This window comes from Camellia sinensis, chromosome 13, assembly GCF_055761805.1.
Source record: "Camellia sinensis isolate YWXY chromosome 13, ASM5576180v1, whole genome shotgun sequence".
Classification (NCBI taxonomy): domain Eukaryota; kingdom Viridiplantae; phylum Streptophyta; class Magnoliopsida; order Ericales; family Theaceae; genus Camellia; species Camellia sinensis.
The window spans coordinates 65126206-65153787 of record NC_138973.1 but is presented as its reverse complement, the minus strand read 5'-3'; the positions used below and the strand labels follow the sequence as shown (position 1 = coordinate 65153787).

At 44.2% G+C, this 27582-nt stretch overlaps 1 long non-coding RNA gene across 1 annotated transcript; it reads right to left on the bottom strand.

The window, feature by feature from the left end:
- Positions 1 to 15196: 15196 nt before the first annotated feature.
- LOC145805957 (uncharacterized) lies at positions 15197 to 15904 on the bottom strand. Its single transcript, XR_014348316.1, has 3 exons — positions 15765 to 15904; positions 15585 to 15683; positions 15197 to 15367 (listed from the first exon to the last, which is right to left on the bottom strand). It is a non-coding gene; the product is annotated as an uncharacterized LOC145805957 (long non-coding RNA).
- Between the last annotated feature and the right edge of the window lie 11678 nt (positions 15905 to 27582).

Here is a 27582-nt window from a genome sequence, read left to right as displayed (position 1 = left end):
CCCTGGTCGGCCAACCAGGGGGGGTGGCCGACCAGCCACTTGAACTGGCCGGCCTGCTTCTTGCTTTTTGCTTTTTCTGAGTATAGTCCAGCTGTGCCAGCTGGAGGCCATTTGGTGTATCCTCCATACACGTGTATGGAGGATACTTGGGGACCTTTTTGGATATTTTGAAGCTTCTCCTCTATAAAGGAGAGGCTTGGCTTCTTGTTGAAGGGTTGAACAAAATTTTTTAAGGCACATAACCCCCCTCCTCCATTGTTACTATTCCAAGCTCCAAAACCCTAATTTTCTTGGCCCATTTGCACTACAACCCTTAGCACCACACCTCCATCATCCATTCCAGCACCTTGGAAGTCATTTGCAGAGGTTGAAAGCTCACCAACTTGGTCCAAAAGCTGCTGGAGGTCGGCTCTTCAAGGGTAAGTGTCTATTTCCCTTAAACTTGCATTTTTTTTTCTTCATTACTTAGCTTCACTTGCAAGTATTTCTGGGCTTTGTTATAAACTAGAAAGTGTCATATTTTGAGCTCCTCTTCAACTTTTTTTAAGGGAACTTTGCTGTTTGAGGTCATCTACTTCCCCTTACTCTCTATCTCTCTTTTAGGGCTATTTTTGCATCATACTTTAACCTTACTTGTAAACTTTTTCGAGATTTGTTATAAACTAGAAAAAGCCTTGTTTTGACCTCCTCTTTAAGTTTTCTTGAGGTCACTTTTCTTTTTGGAGTCATCTCCTTCCTTGCATGCTTCATTCCTTCATATTTAGGGCTTTGCATTAGAGCATTTGCATTGGACTTGTTTTGGCCTCTTAGCCACTGAAATCCAGGGGATTTTCAGTGGCTTTGATGAGGTTTTGAGCTTTGAAATCATAGAGGGGTGACCCTCTCACCCCTCATTTTCTTTACTAGCATCATTGGCTTTCCAAAGGGGCTCTATTTTGCATGCATTGAAGTCACTTTTTAGGTCCAATTTTGTGGGTTTTAAGGTCTGCCTTAGGCCTGTCCAGGGCCCTTTTGATCATATTTTATGTCTATAGTGCATGTGTAGAACAATTCCATTCAGACCTTTTGAGGGGGCCTTTCATCGTATGCTTCCTTGACTGATTTCAGGGCCAATTTTGTGAGTTTTAGGGCTGTCATACTTGATTTCCAGAGTTGGTTTTGCCATGGTTCATGTCTATCTTGTATGTACTTAACAACCCCTTGAATGGCCTTCCAAAGAAGCCCCTCATTTTTGCATGCATTGGCTGCATTTCAGTGATTATTTGGGCATATTTTGGCATGTTTTATTCGCTATTTTTGGCTGGTTTGATGAGTTCTCATTTGCTTCATATACATGCCATGTAAACCATGCTTGCTAGCCAATGTTGCATGCTATTTTAGTCCATCATGTTAGCATCTTTTGGCCATGCTCTAAACTAGAAATGTGCATGTTTTGGGACTGCCTTGGCTCTGTCTTTTGACTTCATGATCAAATAATGCCTGCTTTGTATACTTGTGGTTCAATGCATTGGACTAGTTTTGAGTTTCGGGGCTTATTCCATGCATCGGGTGCCATATTTCCATGTTTTGGGGCCATTTAGCATTATGTTTCAGTGCTGAAAATTATATGTTTGAATTCCATGCTTCATTCTTGCCATGTTTTGGTAGAGTGGCATTTAATGCCTTAGGTTCGGTCCTCGGTATGCGTGCATGTGTGCACGCATTTCGGTTGTCTCATTTTCATCTTATGGCCACTGATGTGAGTGTGGCTGATGTGAGTCCATTATGCATTGTGTATGCCTTTTCAATTCATAACATTGCGTATGCTAGGTCGCATGTTAGAGCATTGTGTATGCCGTTTCATAGCATTGCGTATGCTAGGTTGTATGTTAGTCGCATTATGTATGCCATCTCATTTGTATTGTGTTTGGGATAGGAGTTAGCCCAAGCACGAGAAACGAGAGACGTTTCGTACTCCGAGTGACGGAACGTGTCTCAATTTCCTGTAGCCTACACTCTGGATTACCCATGATGGAGTTTAGGTCTTGTTGTGTTTTCATGTGCATTCATCTCATATTGAGTCGTGCAATTCGACTCCTCTTCCATCATGCATCGATATGCATGATTGGTGACACGAGGATCGAGGACTACACTCACCGAAGAGTGGTCATGCATACATATGTGAAAATACTTTGCCATGCCCCTTTGTTGCTCTCTGTTGTAGCAAACCAGAAATCAGCCTTCCAGAGCCTTGCACAGCGTTCCGAGATTAATTGCAAACAGAGGCGAATCTGGGCATCGCAATGGATTTCTGCGCCAAGCAATTCAAGCATGCATCATTCCACCATTCGGAACAGAGCTGAGGCAGTCTATAGGCTTACATGCTAGTTTATCGCTTTCCTAGTTAATTTGTTAATTAATTAGGGTTTTGTAATATTTAATTATCCATTTTAGACTATATTATTTATTTGGACCCTCCGAGCGAGGGCACAATTGTAATAAGTGTGCGTGCGTGTGATGTATATCTTCCAACCCCACGTCTTTCTTCCTTTTATTTACCAGCTTATGATGGTTAGATTAGGGCATGTTTCGATTAGCATACAGTATGATAGCATGTTTGCATCATTCATCTGTCTTACATGCACCGGGCTCGGCGCACCATACTAACTGCATTTGTATTTCAATTCCAAGTTGAATACTTGTTAGTTGTAGCATTTCATATGCCATCTTTAGAATAGCCGAGCCTATCTTAGTTGCATTTTGCATGTGTTGCATTAGACATTTCTGTATAGTTAGGATCATGCATGGATTTCTAACATAGCTTCTGTTTTGGCTTGGAGTACTCGGTAAGTTTTATGCTTTAGCATCCTTGCATGTGCGTGAGTGACTGCCATGATAGCATGCTTACCATGAGGCTAATTGTTTATGTGATATAACTGCCTGAATGCCCGTGGGTGAAGGTTGGGTTATTTGGATTGGAACAATTCATCAATTGTGAGTTTTAAGCCCACTTAGATAGTGGCAAAATCATGTTTTCTAAGCCCACCTGAGGGTGGCAAATTCACATTTTAGCCTACTTGCGAGTAGCAAACCATTTTCAAAAACAAACATGAGATGTTTTGTTCCAATTCAGGCGATCCAGTCTATACTTGCATGCTGTGCGCATCACATAGTAAATCTAGGCTAATAACCGGAATAAGAACGTATAATGTTTTCAAAACTAGATATCATGATTAGTAGAGGCCGATCTTTGATCGGGCGAGCGGGGATGCTCACGAAGTGACCTTCCGCAATCGTACCCAAGTTCCCGAGCCGAGGCAACTTTGGTGATGACGGACACGTGGCCTTAGGCAACGAGTCAGGGTTTCCTAAATATTTCAAAATAAAATATTTAGGTGGCGACTTTGTATCTGGCAAAGCAGTCCATGTTTGGCATTTCTTTCAAAAAATCTGTTTTCAAAAATGATTTGCTGGATTTGGACTCTTTGATGATTCATCGGTCATGCATTGCACTCTGCGAGATTAGATACAGGACTGTGACTTCGAGTCCTGAACTGTAGTGAGCCCAATGAACAAAACGGGGGGGATTTCCTCCCGGGACGTTCGGGACGTCTATAGTTTCTGGCAACTCCGCTGGGGATTTAGAGAACTTGACTCGAACTCATGATATCTTGTTTTGATTACACTTATGTATTTCTTTGCATTGCATTTGCATTGGTGCACCTAGGACACTGTGTTTGCCGTATGCTATTCCTGAACGGTTTTCCGGAGGCTCGCTTCGAGAAGCGTGCCATAAGGCTGACCGGTTGCGGGCTCTGCCACGACGGGAACACAAACCCCGATTTTACCGAGGCACCCTTTTTGACCATTCGACCTAGTGCATATTTGGAATCCATAGTGACCATTCCAAACTAGGACAGGTTGCTTACCCATTTATAGGTTGTTTGAAACCGCTGCATGCGTAGTGAAACCCTAGTTCCTGACAAAATAGGACAGGGAAACCTTACCCCAACATAGAGGTGTTTTGGCTCTCACTTGTTTGTTATGTGTTTTTAGAGTGCGTCTCTATACGAATGCATGTATCAGTTTACAAGTTTGGACATCAAGCCTGCGGGCACCAGTTCAGTATTTCTGGGTATCAGGCTTGCGGGCACCAGTTCAGTATTTTCAGAATCAGTTATCGACAGGTATCAAATTTAGCTTCGGGGACAGTGATTTTGGAATAATGATCGGTCTTTGAGAACAGTGTATCAATTGCGTGTTAATTATACCCGACTATGTGTTGTGTTTATTTACGCCGTTATGCTGTCTATTCGTCTGTTTGTTTATTTCCTTATTATTGCTTTATTTATCTTTTTGCTAGGTAGTTTAGCATAATTGCTCCAGACCAAGAAGATATTCCCCAAGCACTCTGGATAAGAGGTCGCCGACTCAATCGATTTGAGGATCTGGTCGACGGACAACCAGTGTTTCACTCTCTACCCCCGGTTATCAGACGGAGGACGAAAAGACGCAGTGTATCCGAACAGCGACTGTCGGAGCAGCGGATTACCCCATCAGTGGACAGTCGGATTGAGATCCCAATTGTTGCTATAGAGATAGACCTGCCAGTAGTTCAGACAGATCAGGGCAGTATGGCGGGACCGACAGGAGTTGAGGAAATGATGCGTCAGATGCAGGACACCATGAGAACCATGCAGCAGGATGTTGTTCGCCGAGATGAATTTGCCAAACAACAGGCCGAGATCATGGCCCAGCAGGCAGAATTAATTACCAGGTTACAACAACAAACTGGGGCATCTGCTTCACACCCAGTTCCTCCCCCACCAGGAGTCCCGGCACCCGGGGAGACACCAAATGTCCAGGCAGATACGAACGTACCAACGGGGCCAGCACCGCCCCCAATTCTGCCCCAGCTATCTAAGGCACCTACGCCTGTCAATCAACCGGACTCTCCCTTCGAGTTCGAGGTAGACCATATAGCACTGAAATTGAGGAAGCTTGAGAAGTTGTTCAAGAAATCCTAAGGGGTAAAGGCTATCTTGGATCTTGAAGACGGATATACCGACGTGGCTGTGACGCTGCCGGATAGGTTTAAAATGCCGCAAATTGATCGCTTCGACGGATCTAGAGACCCCATGGTGCATCTCCGGCTATTTTCAGATATACTACGGCCAATGGGCCTCACCAGACCACAAAAGCTTTCACTATTCGGTCGGACCCTGTCGGGTGTGGCCGCTATCTGGTATGCAAAGTTAGAGGATGATGTCAAGCGGAGTTGGGATGAAATGGCCGAGGCCTTTGTCGCACAATACTCTTACAATACCCAAAGCGAGATTACGACCCGAGATCTCGAAACAACAAGGAAGGAGCCTAAGGAAAGCTTCTCGAATTTCGTAACTCGGTGGAGGGCGAAGGCTTCGATGATGACCCTGAGGCCTACTGACAAAGACCAAATCAAGATGATTGTGCACAATCTCCAGCCAAAACTGATGCAAAAAGTGATTGTGCTCCCCTTTCCCATTTTTTCAGATCTACATGAAATGGGGGTACAAATCAAAGATGCAATGAAACAAGGTCTGATTGACCAAGATAGAGAGCAATCCAGAAGAACCTTTAACTGCAACAACAATACAGGCCCAAGTGGCGCTGCAACTGCAAGAGCTTCGGAGGTGAGCATGGTCACCACCATTCCTCCTCCCCTTCCAAGACCCATGGCAGCTACACCTTTCTCCGGCGCGTCCGGAAGCAACACACAAACCGCTCGATTCCAATCCAGAGGCCAAAGAACCTTCACCCCACTGTATATGCCCCTGTCCAAGGCTCTAGGGATATTAATCAAGAAAGGGCACTTAAAGCCCCTGGAGCCGAGGCCATTGCCAAATCCACTCCCTCCTTCTTATAACCCAGCAAAATACTGCGCATATCACCAACAACATGGTCATGACACTGACCAATGTTATAGATTGCGTCATAAGATTCAAGACCTCATTGACAAGCAGGTGATTGTACCTCCAGAAAAACCTAATGTCACAACAAACCCTCTTCCACCGCACAACCAAGCTCCACCTCCCAAAAGAATCAACTTCATCCAGACTGGGGTCGTGTCTTACGATCCCAGCATATATATCACTCCTTCCCACCTGCCTAAGCCGGAGGTGCTCCTTCCTGACTGCACTGACTCTTTGTGCATGTTGGACATCTCCAGAACCCAACCCGAGCCCATGATGGTGATTGGCAAAGATAGAACAGAGGAGATTTTAGAGGACCATGGAATTGTTCAATTAGGGTTTGAGCAGTCTGGGAGTGTCGCTGGGGAAGCCTACGATCCGAGTGATTACATTCTGCCAGCAAGCCAGTTTAAGCCTAATATTGAATTGCCAGAGAGGGCAGAGCTGTGTGTGATCTGAGGAGATGGATTTGAGTAGGGGACAGATGGTTTGACGGTTGTGGAAGAGGACTTGGCCAACCTCCAGTTTTTCAATGACCAAGATCCAGGAGACGTAGCAGTCAACTGGTTTGATTATGAGGAATCAGCAGAGGCTACTGGGTGGCTTGATGACTTGCCAGACGTTGTTGACGAAGCTCAGTTAGAACAGGGCCCGGCAGGGGCAAGTATATCAGTGGTGGCCGGAAGGGCTGGAAATCAGAATGAATCGCCGGAGAGCGCCGGTGTTAAGAATTCCGCTCGAGACTTGGGCATTATGAATGCGGGGATTGTTGAACAACCAGCTATACTGACGCAGCTGGAACAAGAAAGGTTTGAGGATGCCGAGAGAATTAGGAAAGCTAAGGGCCCTGAGGGGACTGAGAGTGCTGTGTGCACGAAGATAGAGAATGTTGTGAGCATGTGGACGGAGAGTACTGCGGGTGCAATTGAACCGGAGCCAGACAGATGTCTGTTGGCTGCCGACGGAATGCGGTGGGAAGATGATGATTTATGTCTTGCCCACACGGATGAGGATTGGTGGAGTAATCAGCCAGATAATACCTGGTATATCAATGAGGTCGATCATATGATGAGAAGCAGACAGTATTTCAAGCCCCCGCACCTAGACCAGCCGGAGGCATCTAGAAAGGATAAGGAAGTTGAGAGACAGAAAGAGAAGCAAGTTGAAGAAGAGGCTGTACTGAAGCAATTAAAGAAGATACAAGCAGACATCTTCATATGGGGACTGCTTATGGCATCGCGAGTGCATCGACAAGCTGTCTTATCGGCCATGGACAAGGCCAAGCTCTCTATAGACACTACGCCCAAATAGCTGGTGGGCTTAGTTTTTCCGGGAGGAGCTACCCCGATGTTGACCTTTTCTGACAAAGAACTGCCACCTGAGGGTGCGAACCATAACAAGCCACTCTACATCTCCTTGGAGTGCAGAAATAAATGGATACCCGTGGTGTTTGTCAACACAGGGTCCACCATCAATGTATGTCCAGCAAGGACTGCCTATGCAATCGGCTTGAAGACCGCAGACTTTGTGCCAACTGCCCAGGTGATTCGGGCATACGACAACACAAGCAGAGAAGTCATAGGGACAACAAAAATTCAGACCAAGGTTGGGCCAGGACTGTATGAAATTGACTTTCACATCCTAGAGGTTCCCGCCACTTTCAATCTACTCTTGGGGCGGCCGTGGCTGCATCAAGTGAAGGCAGTTTCTTCTACCTTGCATCAAATGGTGAAATACCCCCATGGAAAGGGAGTACCCATTGTTTTTGTGAATTCATCGATCCATCCACCGCCGGAAGTATCTACGCCAGTTTTGGAAATTGAGCACGGTATGGAGGATGTGTTCTTATCTAGTTTTACTCTAGCTGAGGCCCGGGTCGTGCAGAACATCTTAGCTGTTAATGAGGGGGTGTATGTCAGTGCTCAATCGGTATACCTCATGAACAAGCTTCAACATATCCCCGGGATGAGATTGGGAAAGAACGACCGGAAGGGCGTCGCAGCATCGGCCGAGGTGCCACATAACCCACATACCTTTGGTTTGGGTTATCTGCCCACTAAAGAGGATTGGATAAGGAAGGGTAAGGATATGGCTGGGAGAGCCAAAGCGAAGAAGGAGGGGAAGCCTTTTGACTTAATGCACCGACCCATTTAGGGTACCCTAAACGGACGCTTCGTCCAGAAAGGGGAGGACTTTCCGTTCTGTGGCTTCCCAGAGCCGTGGCTGAACGTGGAGAGAAAGCGCGTGCCGGGGTTTGAGATCTTCTTTGACCCGCAGTTACCCGGGGATGACGTTGCCGAAGAGCAGACAGACCCATTAGCTGAGGTTGAGCAGAGCAAGAAAGTGGAGTTTGAGGACGTCGAAAGTGAAATGGGGGTAGCGCTGGCGTGTCTACTTTCAGATCCTCCGATCGAGCAGAAGTGCTTGGGGGATAACTTCTCGGTATGCATGATCGGGAATGGAATAACTGTGGGCCTACCAGCAAACATTTTGGATGCATCTATCGCACCCTCTCTCATTTGGCAATATGAAGAGGGATTTTTGTCCAGCAGCACCGGGTCAGGTAGTGAGCCGGAATCTGATTCCACAGAATCTAGTGAGTCGGAATCAGGTTCCAGCTCGACTGAGTCTGAGTCTGGTAATCCTGGGCATGATAACCCGAACGCCACAGTCTTGTCCAGGTCATCTTTTTCTTTCTCTTTTGAGTCTGTTGTAACCGAAGAATCGGACGATTTGGATGTGCTTAATGAGAATCAAATAGCTGTGGTTTGTGAGTACTTTTCGGTGCTCTTGATTTATTGCATTAATTCAGACTTTCAAAATTTTGATGAAAACGACGAGGAAGAAATTCCTCCGATTTTGCAACGCTTAATTGAACAAGAGCAGGAAAGATTTGTTAAACCCTTAATGGATGAAATCACTACTGTGAATGTCGGTACTAAGGAGGACCCGCGGCTGGTCCAGATCGGGTCCACGTTGTCTTCGGAGGAACGCGAGCGCTTAGTCGCTTTATTAAAAGATTTCAAAGATGTTTTCGCGTGGTCCTACGAAGACATGCCTAGAATTGATCCTGAGATCGTACAGCACCGGATCCCCCTTGACCCTGACGCCCGACCCGTTAAACAAAAACTCAGAAGAATCTGCCCGGATTGGGCCCTCAAGATTAAGGAAGAAGTCACCAAGCAAATTGACGCAGGTTTCCTACAGGTATCCGAATACCTGACTTGGTTGGCTAACATCGTTCCAGTGCCGAAGAAGGATGGAAGGATCCGAGTATGTGTGGATTTTAGGGATTTGAACAGAGCTAGTCCGAAGGACGACTTTCTCTTGCCGCACATTGATGAGTTAGTGGACCTCACAACGGGGCATGCTTTGCTTTCGTTTATGGATGGCTTCTCAGGCTACAACCAGATAGTGATGACACCTGAAGACTGGGAAAAGACTACATTCACTACCCCGTGGGGGACCTACTGCTACAGAGTGATGCCATTTGGGCTAAAGAACGCTAGAGCTACATATCAACGAGCCGCGACCACGATATTGCATGACATGATCCACAAAGAGGTTGAGGTGTACGTGGATGGCATGATTGTCAAGTCCAAAGAAAGAGAGGGCCACTACACCGCTTTGCAAAAATTCTTTCAAAGGATCAGAGAATTCCGATTGCGGTTGAATCCTTAGAAGTGTACGTTCGGTGTTACAACAGGAAAAATGCTAGGGTTTCTCATTACACAGAGAGGTATCGAAGTCGACCCTTCCAAAATCAAGGCCATCCTAGAAATGCCACCACCAAGGACTGAAAAGGAGGTGCGAGGCTTTCTGGGTAAAGTGCAATTCATAAGACAGTTTATCTCAAAATTAACCTTGACTTGTGAACCACTTTTTGGTCTCCTGAAGAAAGGAATGAAATTCCAGTGGGACGGCCGATGCCAAGCTGCTTTTGAAAAGATCAAGGAATATTTACAGAACCCACCCGTGTTGTCACCACCAGAACCAGGGAGACCGTTGATATTGTACCTTTCGGTAACTGAGACCACAATGGGCTGCATGCTCGCGCAGGAATCAGAGGACAAAGTGGAAAGGGCCATCTATTATCTGAGCAAGAAGATGTTAGAGTATGAAACTCACTACACACCATTGGAAAAGGCTTGCTTGGCCTTGGTATGGGCTACCAGGAAGCTGCGACACTACCTGTTAGCTCATTCTGTAATGTTGGTTTCGAGATTAGATCCCATCAAATATCTCATTGAGAAACTGGCACTTACGGGTAGGCTAGCTCGATGGTTGCTGTTGCTTTCCGAATTCGATCTAAAATATGTGACGCGCAAGTCGGTCAAGGGAAGGGCAGTAGCAGAATTCTTAGCCGATCATCCAGTGGAAGGGGGTGAAGCAGTTGAGTACTTATTCCCAGATGAGGCCATTTTGCATATCGACGATGAGTTTTGGACGATGTATTTCGACGGAGCGTCCAATCAGTACGGGTATGGGATAGGAGTGTTGCTGATAGCACCCGACAATTCCCGTATCCTTCTAGCCTTCAAGCTCCGATTCAAAGTCTCGAACAACGAAGCAGAGTATGAGGCATGCATTACCGGTCTAGAAGCAGCCCTGGAACTAGGGGCAAAACGGTTGGACGTCATTAGGGACTCGAACGTTGTTGTATCTCAAGCGAAAGGAGATTGGAAAGTTAAAGAAGAAAAGATGATGATGTACCATCAGGCCCTGGATTTGTTAATTCCTCGGTTTGAGAAGCTAAAGTTTGCTCATCTAGTAAGAGAAAACAATAGGTTCGCAGATTCATTAGCAACTCTATCTTCCATGATAGACATCCCATTTGGAGTCCGGATGCGTCCAGTCATCATTGATCAGAAGTTTGCACCAACATATGAGTCAATCGCTGCTATAGATGAGGTTCAAGATGAGAACCCCTGGTATTACGATATTTGAAATTTCTTGGAGAAAGAGGGGTATCCACCAGGGGCAAATGCCAAGGATAAAAGGGCAATCAGAAGAATGGCCGTTCAATTCATCATCTATGGAGGTAAATTGTACAAGAGAGGTCATCTAGGGATGCATAAGCTATGCGTTGAAGCTGAAGAATCAAAACACCTGATGGAGGCCATCCATGGAAGAGAATGCGGTGCGCATATGAACGGGGTAATGCTGGCACGGAAGATCCTCAGACAGGGTTACTACTGGTCCACCATGGAGGAGGACTGTATTAGATTTGTTCGGCAATGCCACAAATGTCAGATCCATGCAAACCGCATGAACATCCCGCCATCAAAGTTGTACAATATGACTTCGCCATGGCCATTTTCAGTTTGGGGAATCGATGTGATCGGGGCTGTCACTCCGAAGGGGTCTAATGGGCATGAGTTCATCCTGGTCGCAATAGATTATTTCACGAAGTGGGTTGAGGCCCAATCCTATGCGGTGTTGAAGGCTTCGCATGTCGCAAAATTCATTAGAAACAACATCATCTGTCATTATGGGGTCCCAAACGAGGTCATTTCAGATAATGGTTCCCACTTCAAAAAGGAAGTGATTGACTTGTTGGAGAAATACAACGTGGCTTTTCATAAGTCGTCTACATATCGGCCGCAAACCAATGGAGCGGTCGAGGCCACCAACAAGAATATCAAACACATATTGCAAAAGATGGTGGAAACCTACCGGGATTGGCCAGACAAGCTGTCGTTTGCTCTGTGGGGGTACCGAACTTCAATCAGAACTTCTATTGGGGCGACTCCGTATTCATTAGTTTATGGGATAGAGGCCGTTCTACCTATTGAAATTGAGGTTCCGTCTTTGCGAGTGCTGGCTGAGTGTTAGATAGCCGAAGCAGATTGGGAACAGAACAGATTTGAAGAACTCATGTTTTTTGACGAATGCAGACTGAAAGCGTTGTACCATGTTCAAGGCTATCAGCGCAGAATTGCTAGGGCTTTTAACAAGAAAGTTAAGTCCAGGAATCTAAAAGAAGGAGATTTGGTGCTCAAGGACAACGGAGCTCCCATCCACGACCCAAGGGGCAAGTTCAGACCCAATTGGACTGGTCCCTACATCATCAAAGCTATCTGGTCAGGTGGAGCTATAGTTCTAATGGACCTAGATGGCTTGGAGTTCTCGCAACCGATCAACATGGACAAGTTGAAGAAATACTACCCCTGAGAGGCTCGCTAGGCCGAAAACCCAAAAGGGCGACCTAGGCAAAAGTTAGAGCATTGAAAATTGAAAAATATAAAACTGAGCTCGCAAGGTTGAAAACCCGCAAAGGGCGGCCTTGGCAAAAGTTAGAGCGTAAAAGGAGAGTGAAAACACTCGAGTGAACCTCAGCCTGAACTACGTAAGGCTTGATTCCCATCTTTGGGATACGTAGGCAACTTCATCCTGAAGTTCAACCATAAACTTTTCCCCGATCAACTTTGTCCATTTGATCATCTCAGCCATCTTTGTCTATTCAGCATTCAAGAGTTCGGTTATGATCTCTGGTGCAGTGCTCTTCAGACTAGGGGCAACTTTCCATTGCTGTGCAGTGCCACGGTACACTTCAGACTAGGGGCAACTTTCCGTTGCTGTGCAATGCCACGATACTCTTCAGACTAGGGGCAACTTTCCAGTTGCTGGGATCCGGGGTTGTGCATCTCAGTGACAGATTTCAGGCATGCCCAGTTTTGATCCATATTGAAAATGGTTTTGAAAAGTTTTAATAAAAATTGACTGTGTTCAAAATTAATCTTTTTACAACTTAGACCATTTTTGGACCAAAGCGAAAAATTTTCAGTACCCACAACCTTCAATTTCATTGATTTCAATACAGAGTTCTCCTGCTCTTGCATACAAATTGAAGTTGCTTTTTTATTACAATCATAAAGAAAACTTGAAAGTACTAATAAAGTAATAAATCCGGGGCATGGCTAAGTCAGGTGTTCCTGCGCCTCCTCCCAGAGCTGGTCGAAGCCTTTGATACCAAAGTGGGCCCTTCCTGTGCCTCTTCATTGAGCCAATCCAAGCACTCATCAGACAAGGTGCTACTAAAAGTGGGAGCAGGGGCCAGGAGCTCTCTAGTCCTCCATGCTGTGGCATACCGGGCAAGCTGTGCGCCTCGAACCGGAAATGCGGCAGGATACTCTATCCCTTCTGGCGAGCAAGTCTGATCATGGCTGAACTGGCGCCAGAACCGGAACGAAAAGTAGAACACACAGTGAGTCAGACCAATCAACTGGATCCCGGTCTGCCGGGACATGCTATAGCTCATTGTCGGGAGATTGAGCCAAGGACAACGCCAAGCAATGCGATCCGCAAACAAATTGTATATCCAGTCGAACCACCATCCCTCATCAAGGGCACCGACTACTCGTTGTCGGAAGAAGTAGCCGCAAGCTGAGTATGCTGGGCAAGAGTCCACAACCTGCAATTTATCCATCAACCATACCTGGGGAGGGATGAAAAATGAGAGAATAAAGAATAAAGAGATGTACGATGAGAGAAAAGTAAGAAAAGGGTTTTGTGAGAAAAACCGAGCCTGAGGGCCGAGTGATGTGAGCAATATATATGTGAGAAAGGGTGGGAAGCATTACCTGCAGCAGTAGTGGACTCCCTGCGAATCTTGTCGTCTCTCGGCGATAGAAAGCATCCAAGCCCATCACCGTCTCGGCCAATGTCATGGCAATGCAGCTCTTTCCTTCTTTCAAGCCTTGGGCAACTTCAATCAGACGAATGCTAGATCCGCTAAAGCTCGGGGCAAGCAAAAAGTGAGATAGCATGCACAAGCAAAGGGTGTGTTGCCGAAAACCTTGCCAATGATGGTCGCCGCGGTTACCGGCATCAGAAAAGCGATGAATCAAGCCAAGGATATCCAGTTCCCCGTTGCAGATCAGAGACCGAGCATCGTGCGTGGTGGGCCCACACATCTGTCCTAAAGCTTGGGTGTGACCGAAGCGAAACTGGGACAAAATCTCTTCATGGCATTCAGATTCCATCAAAACTTGAAAATCCTCGAAGGTCGGACACATCTCTTGCCTGCCGAAGCTAAAGATGTGTGTTACCGGATTCCAAAACCTCGCTGCGGCATGGAGGAACGGAATGTGCAGCGAAGTACGGCTCAGCGTGAAGAGTGCATTCAAGCCGAAGCCCCGGAAGTTCAACTTTTCCGAGCCATCTAGAGAAGCAATCCAAGCTGTGAGATTTTGGGTGAGAAATGCCTCCATTTTGGTGCAAAACTAAGATGAAATGAGAGAACCACAAGGTTGGAGTTTTCAAAGAGCATAAGACACTGTTCGGAGGACACGTGTCGAAAATTTGGTGGTTGCCAAGCTAGGTGGCCAGCCGGTCACCTTTTCTGGCAGGCCGACCACCCCTCTCCCCTCCAATGCAAAAAGCTAGTCGGCCAGCTCCCTTAGGTGGTCGGCCATCAAGAGAAGGGTGGCTTTAGTCTTGTTCTAGCCTCTAGAAGAAAGTTCCAAGCATTTCCATGCATTGGGGGCATTAAAGGTGCAAGTTTTCCTCTGTTTCGGATGCGTTCCGTCACCCAGATCGTCCGAAATGCATTCGTCTATCGAGTTGTTGTTAAATCCTACTTATTGAGTTGTTGTTTTTGTTTATCGAGTTGTTGCTTCGCTTACCGATTTGTTAAGCTTACCAAGTTGTTAAGTTTTGTCGAGTTGATGAATTTTGTGTATTGAGTTGTTACTCTTTGTTTATCAACATTGTTGTGTCTTGCTTATCGAGTTTAATCAACATTGTTGTGTCTTGCTTATCAAGTTGTAAACTTGCTAAGGTTCTGTTCTTTCTTAGTAAGTTAAGTTGCTTTGTTGGTTGCATCGGTTCACTACCTAACTTGGTAATTTTCAATGCACGATTTCCATTCAATCTCATTTTTGTGCAAAATAATGCGATACGATGCAAGAACATAAAATACAATACTTTTTTGAACAAAAGCTGTTTCATTCCATCATGCTTCCTTTATTACAACATTTTACAGCAAGGGTACAAGTTTTACAGAAAATAAAACTGCCTAATAATGTGCAATGTACTACAACTACTAGTAAAAAAAGGCAAATAAAGCAGGAACATCTGTGCTCTCAAGCGTAAGAAAAAGAGGCCCTCTTCGTCCTCTTCCGCAAAACAGCCTCTGTGCCATCTCCATCAGCACCACTATCCGAATGGGAGCCACTGTCCTCGGAATCCTCCTCGGCATCACCTTCGCCCTCAGAGCCAGACTCAGAGTCATCCTCTCTGCCAGCAGAAGTCTCTGACTGACGATGCGCAAACTCCTCCTCCTCACTAGACTCCTCCTCAATGATATGTGCTATGCGCCCGCCTCGTCCGCGAGACGACTCCCCTCTCCCGGCTCCTCGAGAAGGCCTAGATGGCCCAGCTCCTCGGGAAGGCCCAGATGGCCCGGCCTGTGGTCCGGTATATATCGGAGGCATCTGAAAAGGAAGAGTGCAATTTGAATGCATTAGCCAAAATATGTATATCAGATGTACAGATAAAAAGCTACATGGAATGGATATATGCAAATATAGTACATAAATATGGTGTGTGTCAAATGTGCTCTTCGCATATAGTCGGTCAATCAATGCAGTGAAATGTTCAAATTCAGCATGTCATCAGAGATATGATAAATGTAAGAAAACTAAAGAGTACCGAGACACCCATGATGGACAGCTGCGCCTCTCTCCGCAAGACCATACCCTCGAGTGAGGCCACCAATCCGAGCATCTCTTCCATGTACTCTCTGGGTGGCTGCAGACACAAGCTCAAATCATCAATGAATAAATGAGTGTCTAAGTATCTGAGTGATAAATGAAAAGCAGTGGGACATACCGGTGGTGAGTCAGGATCACTGACATATCGATGATCAGGCATAGGAGGCTCTATCGGAATCAGGTAGGAGCTCCCGTATCGCCAACCCGTCAATTCGGTCGGAAGGTCTGGCCATCCTGCATGATGATAAGTCGGGGGAATCAGAGGGACCAGTCCAGCCCCACCACTGGATGGACCAACCCTACTGGTCGAAGGAATGTCTCCGGCTCGGGTGCGACTCGAAGACGGTATGCCAGTAGACCTCCTCGAGGGAGTACGAACACCTGTCAATGGAGGCATCAAGTAGGTGTGACAGTAGGTTGCGTACTCCCCGTCCTCCAAATGCAGCAATGCATCAGTGCCCAGCCTGGCGTCAATGACACCCTGGGGAGTAAGCCTATTAGCGAGCCGCATATCGTCCGGGGGTGCTGAAGGGACACTCGGCTCAAGGAAGCCCATAGTCTGACGAAGGAAGCGGTCTCCCAAGAACCAGGCCCTACCAACTGGCCCCTCGAACAAGATCCTATACCGGGAGGAGGCCCATCCTCCGGCAAACTGGAATCGGAGATCCTCACCCAAAGGAGCCCAGGGCTGCCATAAGATCTGCAGATGACCAATGCATAAGCCGATTAGAAATCGCAAATGTGCAAAATAAGTCAAAGATCAACACATAAAGAATTGAGAGTTCTGAAATACCTCGGTCGCCCGCACAGTGTCAAAATACTACCGTAGGTAGGGGAGAGTCTCCCGGTGTCACGACCCAAACTCGCCCCCGTGGGTTAAGGACGTAACCGGCCAGTAATCCTAAGATTACCTACGGCCTCAAACGAAAACAGACTTAACACATCAGAGTAAAGGGACCAAAAGGGAAGCAAAATTTAAAACTTTGTCCGTAGAGCTGTGCTTACATGGCACATCAAAACAAACCATACATATGTACGTTAATAACTCACAACAGAAACATAGCGACATAGGTTCTGTACAGACAGGATCATCCAAAACTAAGTCAACCCATAAAAACTATAAGCAGACATATACAAAACTTCGCCAACCTGACAAAATGTAAATACATAACAAAAAGGCGAAGACGGGTCTCATGCGTGAGACACAAGGGCTGACTCTCTCAAAACCTTAGTTGTTCCAAGCAGACTTCACTGGAGTTGGGTTTATGCTTCTCTTGGCTCACCTACAAGACACATGTATGAGCATGAGCGATAGCCCAGTGAATAATATCAAATATGACAGTTACATAACGATGTATAGAACAACATGCTCCAAACGGCCTTGGGCCCAATACATACTTCTATTTAACAAATATATATATATAACTATATAAAATTCAAATCAAGTGTCTGTAGTTCCAAACATTCTGGCCTTTGGCCCATTCAGATTTCCATTCATATCAAAACGGCCTTCGGCCCGTTCATGTACGTCAAAACGGCCTTCAGCCCATACATTCATGTCAGAACGGCCTTCGGCCCACTCATTCATGTCCAAACGACCTTAGGTCCATTCATATCTATCAAACGACCTTCGGTCCATTCATTCATTTCAAAATGACCTTCGGTCCATACATTCATTTCAAAATGACCTTCGGCCCAATCGATTATGACAAAACGGCTTTCAGCCCAATCATTTATGTCAAAACGGCCTTCGGCCCATACATTCGTATCAAAACGGCCTTTGGCCCATACATTCATGTCAAAACGACCTTCGGCCTACTCGTTCATGTCAAAACGACCTTCGGCCTACTCGTTCATGTCAAAACGACCTTTGGTCCATTCATTTACATCGAAACGACCTTTGGTCCATTCACTTCAAAACGGCCTTCGGCCCACTCATTTACATCAAAACGGCCTTCGGCCCATTCATTTATATCAAAACGACCTCGGGTCCATTTATGTTTATCAAAACGACCTTGGGTCCATTTATGCTTATTCATATCAGACTTACGTCCATAATCCCAATTAGCAATTCATAAAGCTCATAAGGGAATAGACAATTGGACATTCACAAGCATTCAAATATCGATATTACTCACAGTGATCGGCTTGTGGATTTGCCCTGGAGCTTGACCCTACACGTTTCATGAACACAAAAGGGTCATTAACAGTTCAATCCGTTCTTTAATTCTCATATTCCTCTTTAGGCTTTATTATTATCTCATTAACTCATTTACAATGCTTAACATATGCCTAAGAGTGCTTGCAACTGAAAGAGAACGGAAAACAGAACACAAAATGCAAAAACAGAATTTCAGAAAATAGGGTCCCCGCTCGAGCGTGGACTTCCCCGCTCGAGCGGACCCTTAGGTGTGCAAAAGTACTGGTTGCCTTCAATTCCAGCTCGAGCGTGAGCTCGGCCACTCGAGCGTACTTCCTGTCTACATAGCTCCCCGCTCGAGCATCAACTTCCCCGCTCGAGCGGGAACCATGTCTGCAGAAAATGCTGGGAGCTCGATTTCTCCGCTCGAGCGGCACTTCATCCGCTCGAGCGGACATCGAAAATCTGGGTTTTCCAGATTGAGTTCTTGAGCTTCATCTCGACATTCAAAGGCTCTAAATGCATGATTTCGGTCCAAACTTCACATAATCATGTATTAACATGGTACAAACATAGAATTACAACATATTGAAGCTCAATTTCATAATTTATCTACATGCATGGCTCATTTTTCCACCAACTCATTACCAATGTAACCATTTCATGCATTCAAAGCTTCTACTTCCATGGATTGTACATGCATGTGATGAATTAGCCACATTCTCAACTTGGATAACCCAAATGGCGATCAAACAGGAGTTTCAACCAAAACTCTACATGAATCATGCACTTTAAGCTTATACATGCTATTTCAAAACATTTCCTTACATGCATGCATATATCAAGCTTTAATCCAACAAAACCCATTCAATTTCATCATACTCAGTTAAATTCATGTTCTTTATTCTTATTCGACTCTGAATTTACAAAATTACTCACCAAAGAGCTTTAATCTTCACAACTATGGTTAATTCTTGAGCTAGCCTTCAAGACTCCAAAGCTTCAAGAGCAAACTTAGATGATTTCCCCCTTTCTCTCTCAATTTCGGGTCTCTCACTCTCTCTCTAGAGAGTTTAATCAGCCAAAGCCACATAAGGGAAGGAATTGAGGGTGTAGTGCCCTTTTACATCAAACCCCACTATTCCAAAATAATAATAATAAACAATTGGGCACTAAATTATCAATTTAATCAACTTAATCTGACCCGAATCAATTTCTAATTAAATTTCACCGTAGGCTCTAGAAATTATGCCAATCACAACGGCGTAATCAATTTCGGGTTCTGTGGCCGATAAGGCCTCCAATTTAATTTCCGAAGCGGTAGAATCAAACAGATATTCCTACGGTGAACAGATAGAAATTCAAAACCACATATTTTCACATAATGGCATACAAAACCATGCTAAACACATAACCATAAACAAATTAAAGACCAATTAGCATAATACAGAACAGGGATGTCACAGTCTTCCCCCCTTTAGGAAGTTTGGTCCTCCAAACTTAATTTACCTTTAATCAGGCATAGTTCAGAACACTTTTCATTCAATGGTTCCAATCCTTTTTGATAGCCACTTACTTAGCCCCAAAGTCAAACAAAATTCAGTTCTCAACCAGTCAGAGACTTATCTTTTCTTCCATACAAAGCTTGTATGGTACCATATTGAAACTAGAGCGTAAGCTTTTGTTGTAAGCAAAGTCTGCCAACAATGGACAGGTCTTTCAAATTCCCTGAAAATCTACTGCATAGATTTGGAGTATTCCTCCCAAAAATCTAAAAAGTTCTTTCTGGGCATACATCAACTTGTGGATGGAAAACAGCGCCGAATCATAATTCAGTTTCGTAACAAATTCATAATTTGTCCAGATCATATACAGAAATCATAAGTCATGATTAAGTTTACGTGATACATCCATTAGCACTAACAGATCAGAACGGAACAGAATAGAACAGAACATATACACGTGAGGTTACGAATAACCAGTTCCATAAAGGAACCTCCGGATCCGGGTAACATAACAAAACAGAGCTGAGCCCCCATTGCCTCTTGAAGGCTTTTCGGAATTCAAACACATTTAGAATTTCTGTCTAAACAATAGATACTGGGACTCCATGTAAATGAGAGATCTTATCGATGTAAACAGTGGCTAGTCTACAAGCATCACACAAAATTTTATAGGGAGAAATGGGCAACTTCAATAATTTTACCTACAATAGCCCAAATGGGACTTATACCTTGGGTGCTCAAGGTAGCCCCACAACGAAATTCGTAGCCACATATTCCCATTTCCATTCCAAAATGGAGAGAGGTTGAAGTAGTTCTGTCACCATTTGATATTCGACTTCGACCTGTTGGTACTGAAAAATATTCAGACACAAATTCACTAATTGCCCCCTTCGTGGTAGGTCACCAACAAATTTATTTCAGAAGTCGGCTAACTTTATCACAGAAGTTCGGTCTATTCCCTTGTCACAAAAGTTCAATTCATTCTTCAATAATTCCATAATTCACAATCCGATCCGGTATTTAGTTCAACGATTCCTCACAGTTATCCAAGGTCAATCAAAAGTTTCCAGGAGTTCAAAGTGGATCCGGACACTGATTCCCGTGTCAACTAGGATAATGACGAAGCAATCAACCACACGACATACATAACTCATATGCCCCCATGGTACCAATTGTAAAGCACAATAACACCGATGCAATCAACTTCTAACAGAATATACGTGTTCTTACTTCATTCAACAGTTTACAGTTTCAAATTTGGTTCAATATACAATTCCCTGCTCCATCGAGTCTTTCCACATTATCTGATAGTTGTCAAAAGCATAAGGCAATTCATATATTAATCCTCATGACATCAAGGGCAGTATCAAAACAATCAATTACATGTCAAACACAATTTACACATCTTCGGATAATCAGGGTTTCTCAAAGCTCCTTGGATGTTAAAACATCTACATAATACCAAAAGATGACATTCTAAACAAAACAAAAGAATAATCGTCTCGGAATCGAAGCGCACCCGTTCACGACCGTCGGTGGCCGATTCCAGATCGATTAGTCAAACCCACCCGTACGAAACCGTCGGTGGCAAAAAGATATCTCAATCAAAGGTGCTACATAGGCTTAACGTCCCCTAGCACGAAAGGACACTCTAAGAATGTCATCAAAGCAACTCAACACCATTCACTATAACCTGATTTCCCCAAAATCTGATAACACTGAAACAACCACTCTCCCTTACAAAACATGTTCTGATCAGTCAAAGACAAAAGTTCAGTACTGCTCAAAATCAAATCAATCTACCATCATCGGTTCCCATAGCGTCAAACAAACAAAATGGAACAACGCTCCTCACGACACCCAATCACGGGTTTGTACAATTCGGTTCATTTTTTTTTTTTTTTTTTAACACATATGTCCTCAATAGTTGGGGGTTGGTTCTCAACGGTGTTCATAGTTAGATCAATCTGTTGACAGCCCACAAAAGGTCTTTCAAATAAGTCAAGTATTCCAAACGCATTCAAGTTTTGGGCCTATCAGTTTTTCTGCCAAGAATAATCTGGCTATTTATCCACAAGTAATTCTTAATCCCCTTTTTTACAAATTCAAATTAGATAGAGGGTCTTATCGGTCGATCCGAGCAACGGCCTTGTCAGATTAGATCAAACAAGGGTTCTATCAAATTATATCAAATGAGGGTTCCATCAGAACAATATCAGGCAAAGGTTCCATCGGATCAATCAGATAAAAATTTTCTCAATTAGGACACATTCGGTTCTGTAAGGCATACTTCATTTGTTTAGGTACATGGTTGATAGTTTCTCAACTGCCCTAAGTTCATCAGTTCCCAAAGTCATATCAAAATCATTCATCACAACTGTTCATATCAAAGTGTTTCAAATCACGTACAATACGGTATTGTCCACATAGGTTCAGGTATAGTTACATAAGCATGCAAGTGTTCATATCAGGAGGTACGTATCATAATCAGTATAGCAGTTCCCAAATAAGCCTTATATGCAAGAACATAGTGCACAGTAATACATTATACAAAGTTCCTCGGGCACACATAGTATGGGATTGTTACGCAAAAGTTCCAAATTAGTCACATCACCCAGTCAACTTTTTACCAATCAAAATATATGGTCTCACAATTATGGAGTTCCTCATTTAGGGCGCTCAACTTGGTCACACGATTACAGAATCATAATTCCAGTGGTTTAGTCATTGAAGACGGTAACATAATAAATCACCCTGAGCATAGGTGTAGATATAATGTGCATGTGCAGAGTCAATCAATATCCCAAAACGTATTTCACAATTTCCCAAACGGGGCATATACCTCTAATGAATACAGTCTCGATCATGTGGTCTAACCAATCTAGATACACATGCAGCAGATATGAAATATGTGCCGATCCGAATCAAATAATATCCCAGGCGAAGATGTACAAACGTACTAATTCAGAATCAATCAACACATAAGCATTCATTTGTAAACAATATAGATACCTGGGATAACGGTTACAACATTCTGAGTGCTTTCTGGGATGAGTGTCATTACTCCATTCTGAGTAGCAATTCCTACCACTGGTACGGATTTAGCCAAGGCCGAGGATTCATTCACATTTCGTTCAATCCGGGGACAATTCCTTGCCATATGGTTCGTTTTACCATATCTATAACGAGCCCCAGAAGTCTGATAACAAACTCCTCAGTGTTTCTCACACTGGTGGTGGCAAAGGTTCTTGCCGTAGCGGCAACTGACGCTGTTGTCTCAAGATCCCTACCAATTCTTGTACTACTCTTTCCGGACTATCAAGTCGGGCTGTGGGAGAACCTTCCAACCCGTATGCCCTTACTTTGCCCATACTCTACACAAATTCTTATTAAACTATACCAAATACTGGGATGCCCAATACGAAATTAAATACAAAATCACATGAGTGCATTCGCACATAAGCACATTGTTATATTCTCCTTTCACATACCGTACGCAATTAATCACTTACGTAACAGATAATTGCATAGTTATCAAATATCGCATGCTGAACATTTACTAAGTGAGTATATACTCAAATCATGTTCCTATTTCAAATAGACACCCGTAGGCAGGGTTGAATGCACATAAACAACTTTTCATGTATGTGCATTATATCAAAACAAACTTGTTGTACACATTAGTGTAACAATTCATATCTCATATTCGAATCATGTGTGGTACTTCTTTTAGCGTGACACATCATGTTGGTCAAGCATATCAACATATCTCATACATAGGCCACGGTATTATTTCCCCCGGGCGAGGGCCTGTGCCACGGTATTATTTCCCCCGGGCTAGGGCTTCATGACCATAAGCCACAGTATTATGTCCCCTGGGCGAGGGCCTCCGCTAAGGATACCACAATTATGTTCCAGGAAAATTTGGACAATCATTTGTACAAAACATAGCATTCCAGGGTACTTGTCATTTCATATCATTAACAAATATTTAAAGTTAAACATAGCTTTACGGAGTTCTTATTCACCGTCTGACTAAACTTGCATTATACAATATACAAAAGATTCTACAAATATGCATATACTAGAGAGCATATGTAACCAAACAGTTTGCAATGCAAGTACAGCACAACTTATAGCACATAATTGCCCAAATCAAAACACTTAAGCATATTCTCGATGCTTTCGAATTCATACTTATCATATGAATGCATCCTAGATCTTTTCTAGACGCTTATTGCTCTTTTGGACAAGTGCGTGAGTTATTAACTCGTGCTCTGATACCACTCTGTCACGACCCAAACCCGCCCCCGTGGGTTAAGGACGTAACCGGCCAGTAATCCTAAGATTACCTACGGCCTCAAACGAAAACAGACTTAACACATCAGAGTAAAGGGGCCAAAGGGAAGCAAAATTTAAAACTTTGTCCGTAGAGCTGTGCTTACATGGCACATCAAAACAAACCATACATATGTACGTTAATAACTCACAACAGAAACATAGCGACATAGGTTCTGTACAGACAGGATCATCCAAAACTAAGTCAACCCATAAAAACTATAAGCAGACATATACAAAACTTCGCCAACCTGACAAAATGTAAATACATAACAAAAAGGCGAAGACGGGTCTCATGCGTGAGACACAAGGGCTGACTCTCTCAAAACCTTAGTTGTTCCAAGCAGACTTCACTGGAGTTGGGTTTATGCTTCTCTTGGCTCACCTACAAGACACATGAATGAGCATGAGCGATAGCCCAGTGAATAATATCAAATATGACAGTTACATAACGATGTATAGAACAACATGCTCCAAACGGCCTTGGGCCCAATACATACTTCTATTTAACAAATATATATAACTATACAAAATTCAAATCAAGTGTCTGTAGTTCCAAACATTCTGGCCTTTGGCCCATTCAGATTTCCATTCATATCAAAACGGCCTTCGGCCCATTCATGTACGTCAAAACGGCCTTCGGCCCATACATTCATGTCAGAACGGCCTTCGGCCCACTCATTCATGTCCAAACGACCTTAGGTCCATTCATATCTATCAAACGACCTTCGGTCCATTCATTCATTTCAAAATGACCTTCGGTCCATACATTCATTTCAAAATGACCTTCGGCCCAATCGATTATGACAAAACGGCTTTCAGCCCAATCATTTATGTCAAAACGGCCTTCGGCCCATACATTCGTATCAAAACGGCCTTTGGCCCATACATTCATGTCAAAACGACCTTCGGCCTACTCGTTCATGTCAAAACGACCTTCGGCCTACTCGTTCATGTCAAAACGACCTTCGGCCTACTCGTTCATGTCAAAACGACCTTTGGTCCATTCATTTACATCGAAACGACCTTTGGTCCATTCACTTCAAAACGGCCTTCGGCCCACTCATTTACATCAAAACGGCCTTCGGCCCATTCATTTATATCAAAATGACCTCGGGTCCATTTATGTTTATCAAAACGACCTTGGGTCCATTTATGCTTATTCATATCAGACTTACGTCCATAATCCCAATTAGCAATTCATAAAGCTCATAAGGGAATAGACAATTGGACATTCACAAGCATTCAAATATCGATATTACTCACAGTGATCGGCTTGTGGATTTGCCCTGGAGCTTGACCCTACACGTTTCATGAACACAAAAGGGTCATTAACAGTTCAATCCGTTCTTTAATTCTCATATTCCTCTTTAGGCTTTATTATTATCTCATTAACTCATTTACAATGCTTAACATATGCCTAAGAGTGCTTGCAACTGAAAGAGAACGGAAAACAGAACACAAAATGCAAAAACAGAATTTCAGAAAATAGGGTCCCCGCTCGAGCGTGGACTTCCCCGCTCGAGCGGACCCTTAGGTCTGCAAAAGTACTGGTTGCCTTCAATTCCAGCTCGAGCGTGAGCTCGGCCGCTCGAGCGTACTGCCTGTCTACATAGCTCCCCGCTCGAGCGTCAACTTCCCCGCTCGAGCGGGAACCATGTCTGCAGAAAATGCTGGGAGCTCGATTTCTCCGCTCGAGCGGCACTTCATCCGCTCGAGCGGACATCGAAAATCTGGGTTTTCCAGATTGAGTTCTTGAGCTTCATCTCGACATTCAAAGGCTCTAAATGCATGATTTCGGTCCAAACTTCACATAATCATGTATTAACATGGTACAAACATAGAATTACAACATATTGAAGCTCAATTTCATAATTTATCTACATGCATGGCTCATTTTTCCACCAACTCATTACCAATGTAACCATTTCATGCATTCAAAGCTTCTACTTCCATGGATTGTACATGCATGTGATGAATTAGCCACATTCTCAACTTGGATAACCCAAATGGTGATCAAAACAGGAGTTTCAACCAAAACTCTACATGAATCATGCACTTTAAGCTTATACATGCTATTTCAAAACATTTCCTTACATGCATGCATATATCAAGCTTTAATCCAACAAAACCCATTCAATTTCATCATACTCAGTTAAATTCATGTTCTTTATTCTTATTCAACTCTGAATTTACAAAATTACTCACCAAAGAGCTTTAATTTTCACAACTATGGTTAATTCTTGAGCTAGCCTTCAAGACTCCAAAGCTTCAAGAGCAAACTTAGATGATTTCCCCCTTTCTCTCTCAATTTCGGGTCTCTCACTCTCTCTCTAGAGAGTTTAATCAGCCAAAGCCACATAAGGGAAGGAATTGAGGGTGTAGTGCCCTTTTACATCAAACCCCACTATTCCAAAATAATAATAATAAACAATTGGGCACTAAATTATCAATTTAATCAACTTAATCTGACCCGAATCAATTTCTAATTAAATTTCACCGTAGGCTCTAGAAATTATGCCAATCACAACGGCGTAATCAATTTCGGGTTCTGTGGCCGATAAGGCCTCCAATTTAATTTCCGAAGCGGTAGAATCAAACAGATATTCCTACGGTGAACAGATAGAAATTCAAAACCACATATTTTCACATAATGGCATACAAAACCATGCTAAACACATAACCATAAACAAATTAAAGACCAATTAGCATAATACAGAACAGGGATGTCACACCCGAGGCCGCAACCGGTACCGACCCTCAAAGACGAGCGAATAAGGGGTCGTGAGAGAGGCCCCCACTTCGAGCTCCGGGGCTAGTGTCGGAAAGTACGCGAAGACCCATAACTGTGGAAAACAGGGCAAAAGCCATCAGAATACAGAATGCTGAGTGCAGAATCTGAATACAGAATACTGAGGGCAGAATGTAAGTACAGAATGTAAAGTGTGCCGTGTGTGCAATGTACAGATAATGAAGAGCATAAATGTGAATCAAGAGGGCAGAAGGTACCTCCCAGGCTTTCCAATAGCCGCTGACTATGTTCCCCCGCCCACAGGAGGTCGCACTCATATAGCAATAGAGGGTAGCCAAGCTGGCGCCACCCCAGTCATACTGACCAACCTGCGTAAGGTCCACCAGGGCACTCAGCAAATATAGCCCAACGGTGTTCCCCCTGTCGGCAAACAGAGTGGTCTCGAAGAGGAACATCAAAAACTCGCGGGCATACTGTGCAATCTCCTTAGGAGTCTCGGGCTCAGTCCCCCTGAACTGTGTAGAAAACCAGGTGTATCGGACTCGGCCCGAAGATCGGTCGACCGGTGGGCGAGCTCCCAATAGATAAATCCAGGCAGCCTCCAACTCGCCCATGTCCTCATCGTAAGGGATCGCCCAGCCTCCCACGTCAAGGCCCGTCAACACGGCGAAGTCAAATGGGGTCATGGTCATGTCCCCGGCGGCTGAGAAATGGAAGGAGTTGGTGGTGTCCCACCATCTCTCCACCAAGGCGCCCATCAATGTCCGGCTAGCTGGATAGCGAGATATCCCGGTACAAATGGTCCCGAATCCTGCCAGATCAACCCAATCGCGGACAGCCTCCGGGAGCTCCCCATACCAATCTCTCGCAACAATAGAGTCGTATCCCCGTGTAACGTGGGAGGATGTCTGCATTCATAATAAACACATGTATTCAGTTTCAGAACGAAATGAATAAGCTGTGTGCAAATGAAAAGATATGAGCTGTGTACAAATCAAATCAACTTTCATCAAATGTGGGCTGCGTGTTCACCATTAAATTTGGGCTGTGTGTTCAAATTTTAGAAATTTAAAGTTTGGGCTGCGTGTTCAACTTTCATTAAATGTGGGCTGCGTGTTCACAATCAAATTTGGGTTGTGTGTTCAGATTTCAGAAATTTAAAGTTTGGGCTGCGTGTTCAACTTTCATTCAATGTAGGCTG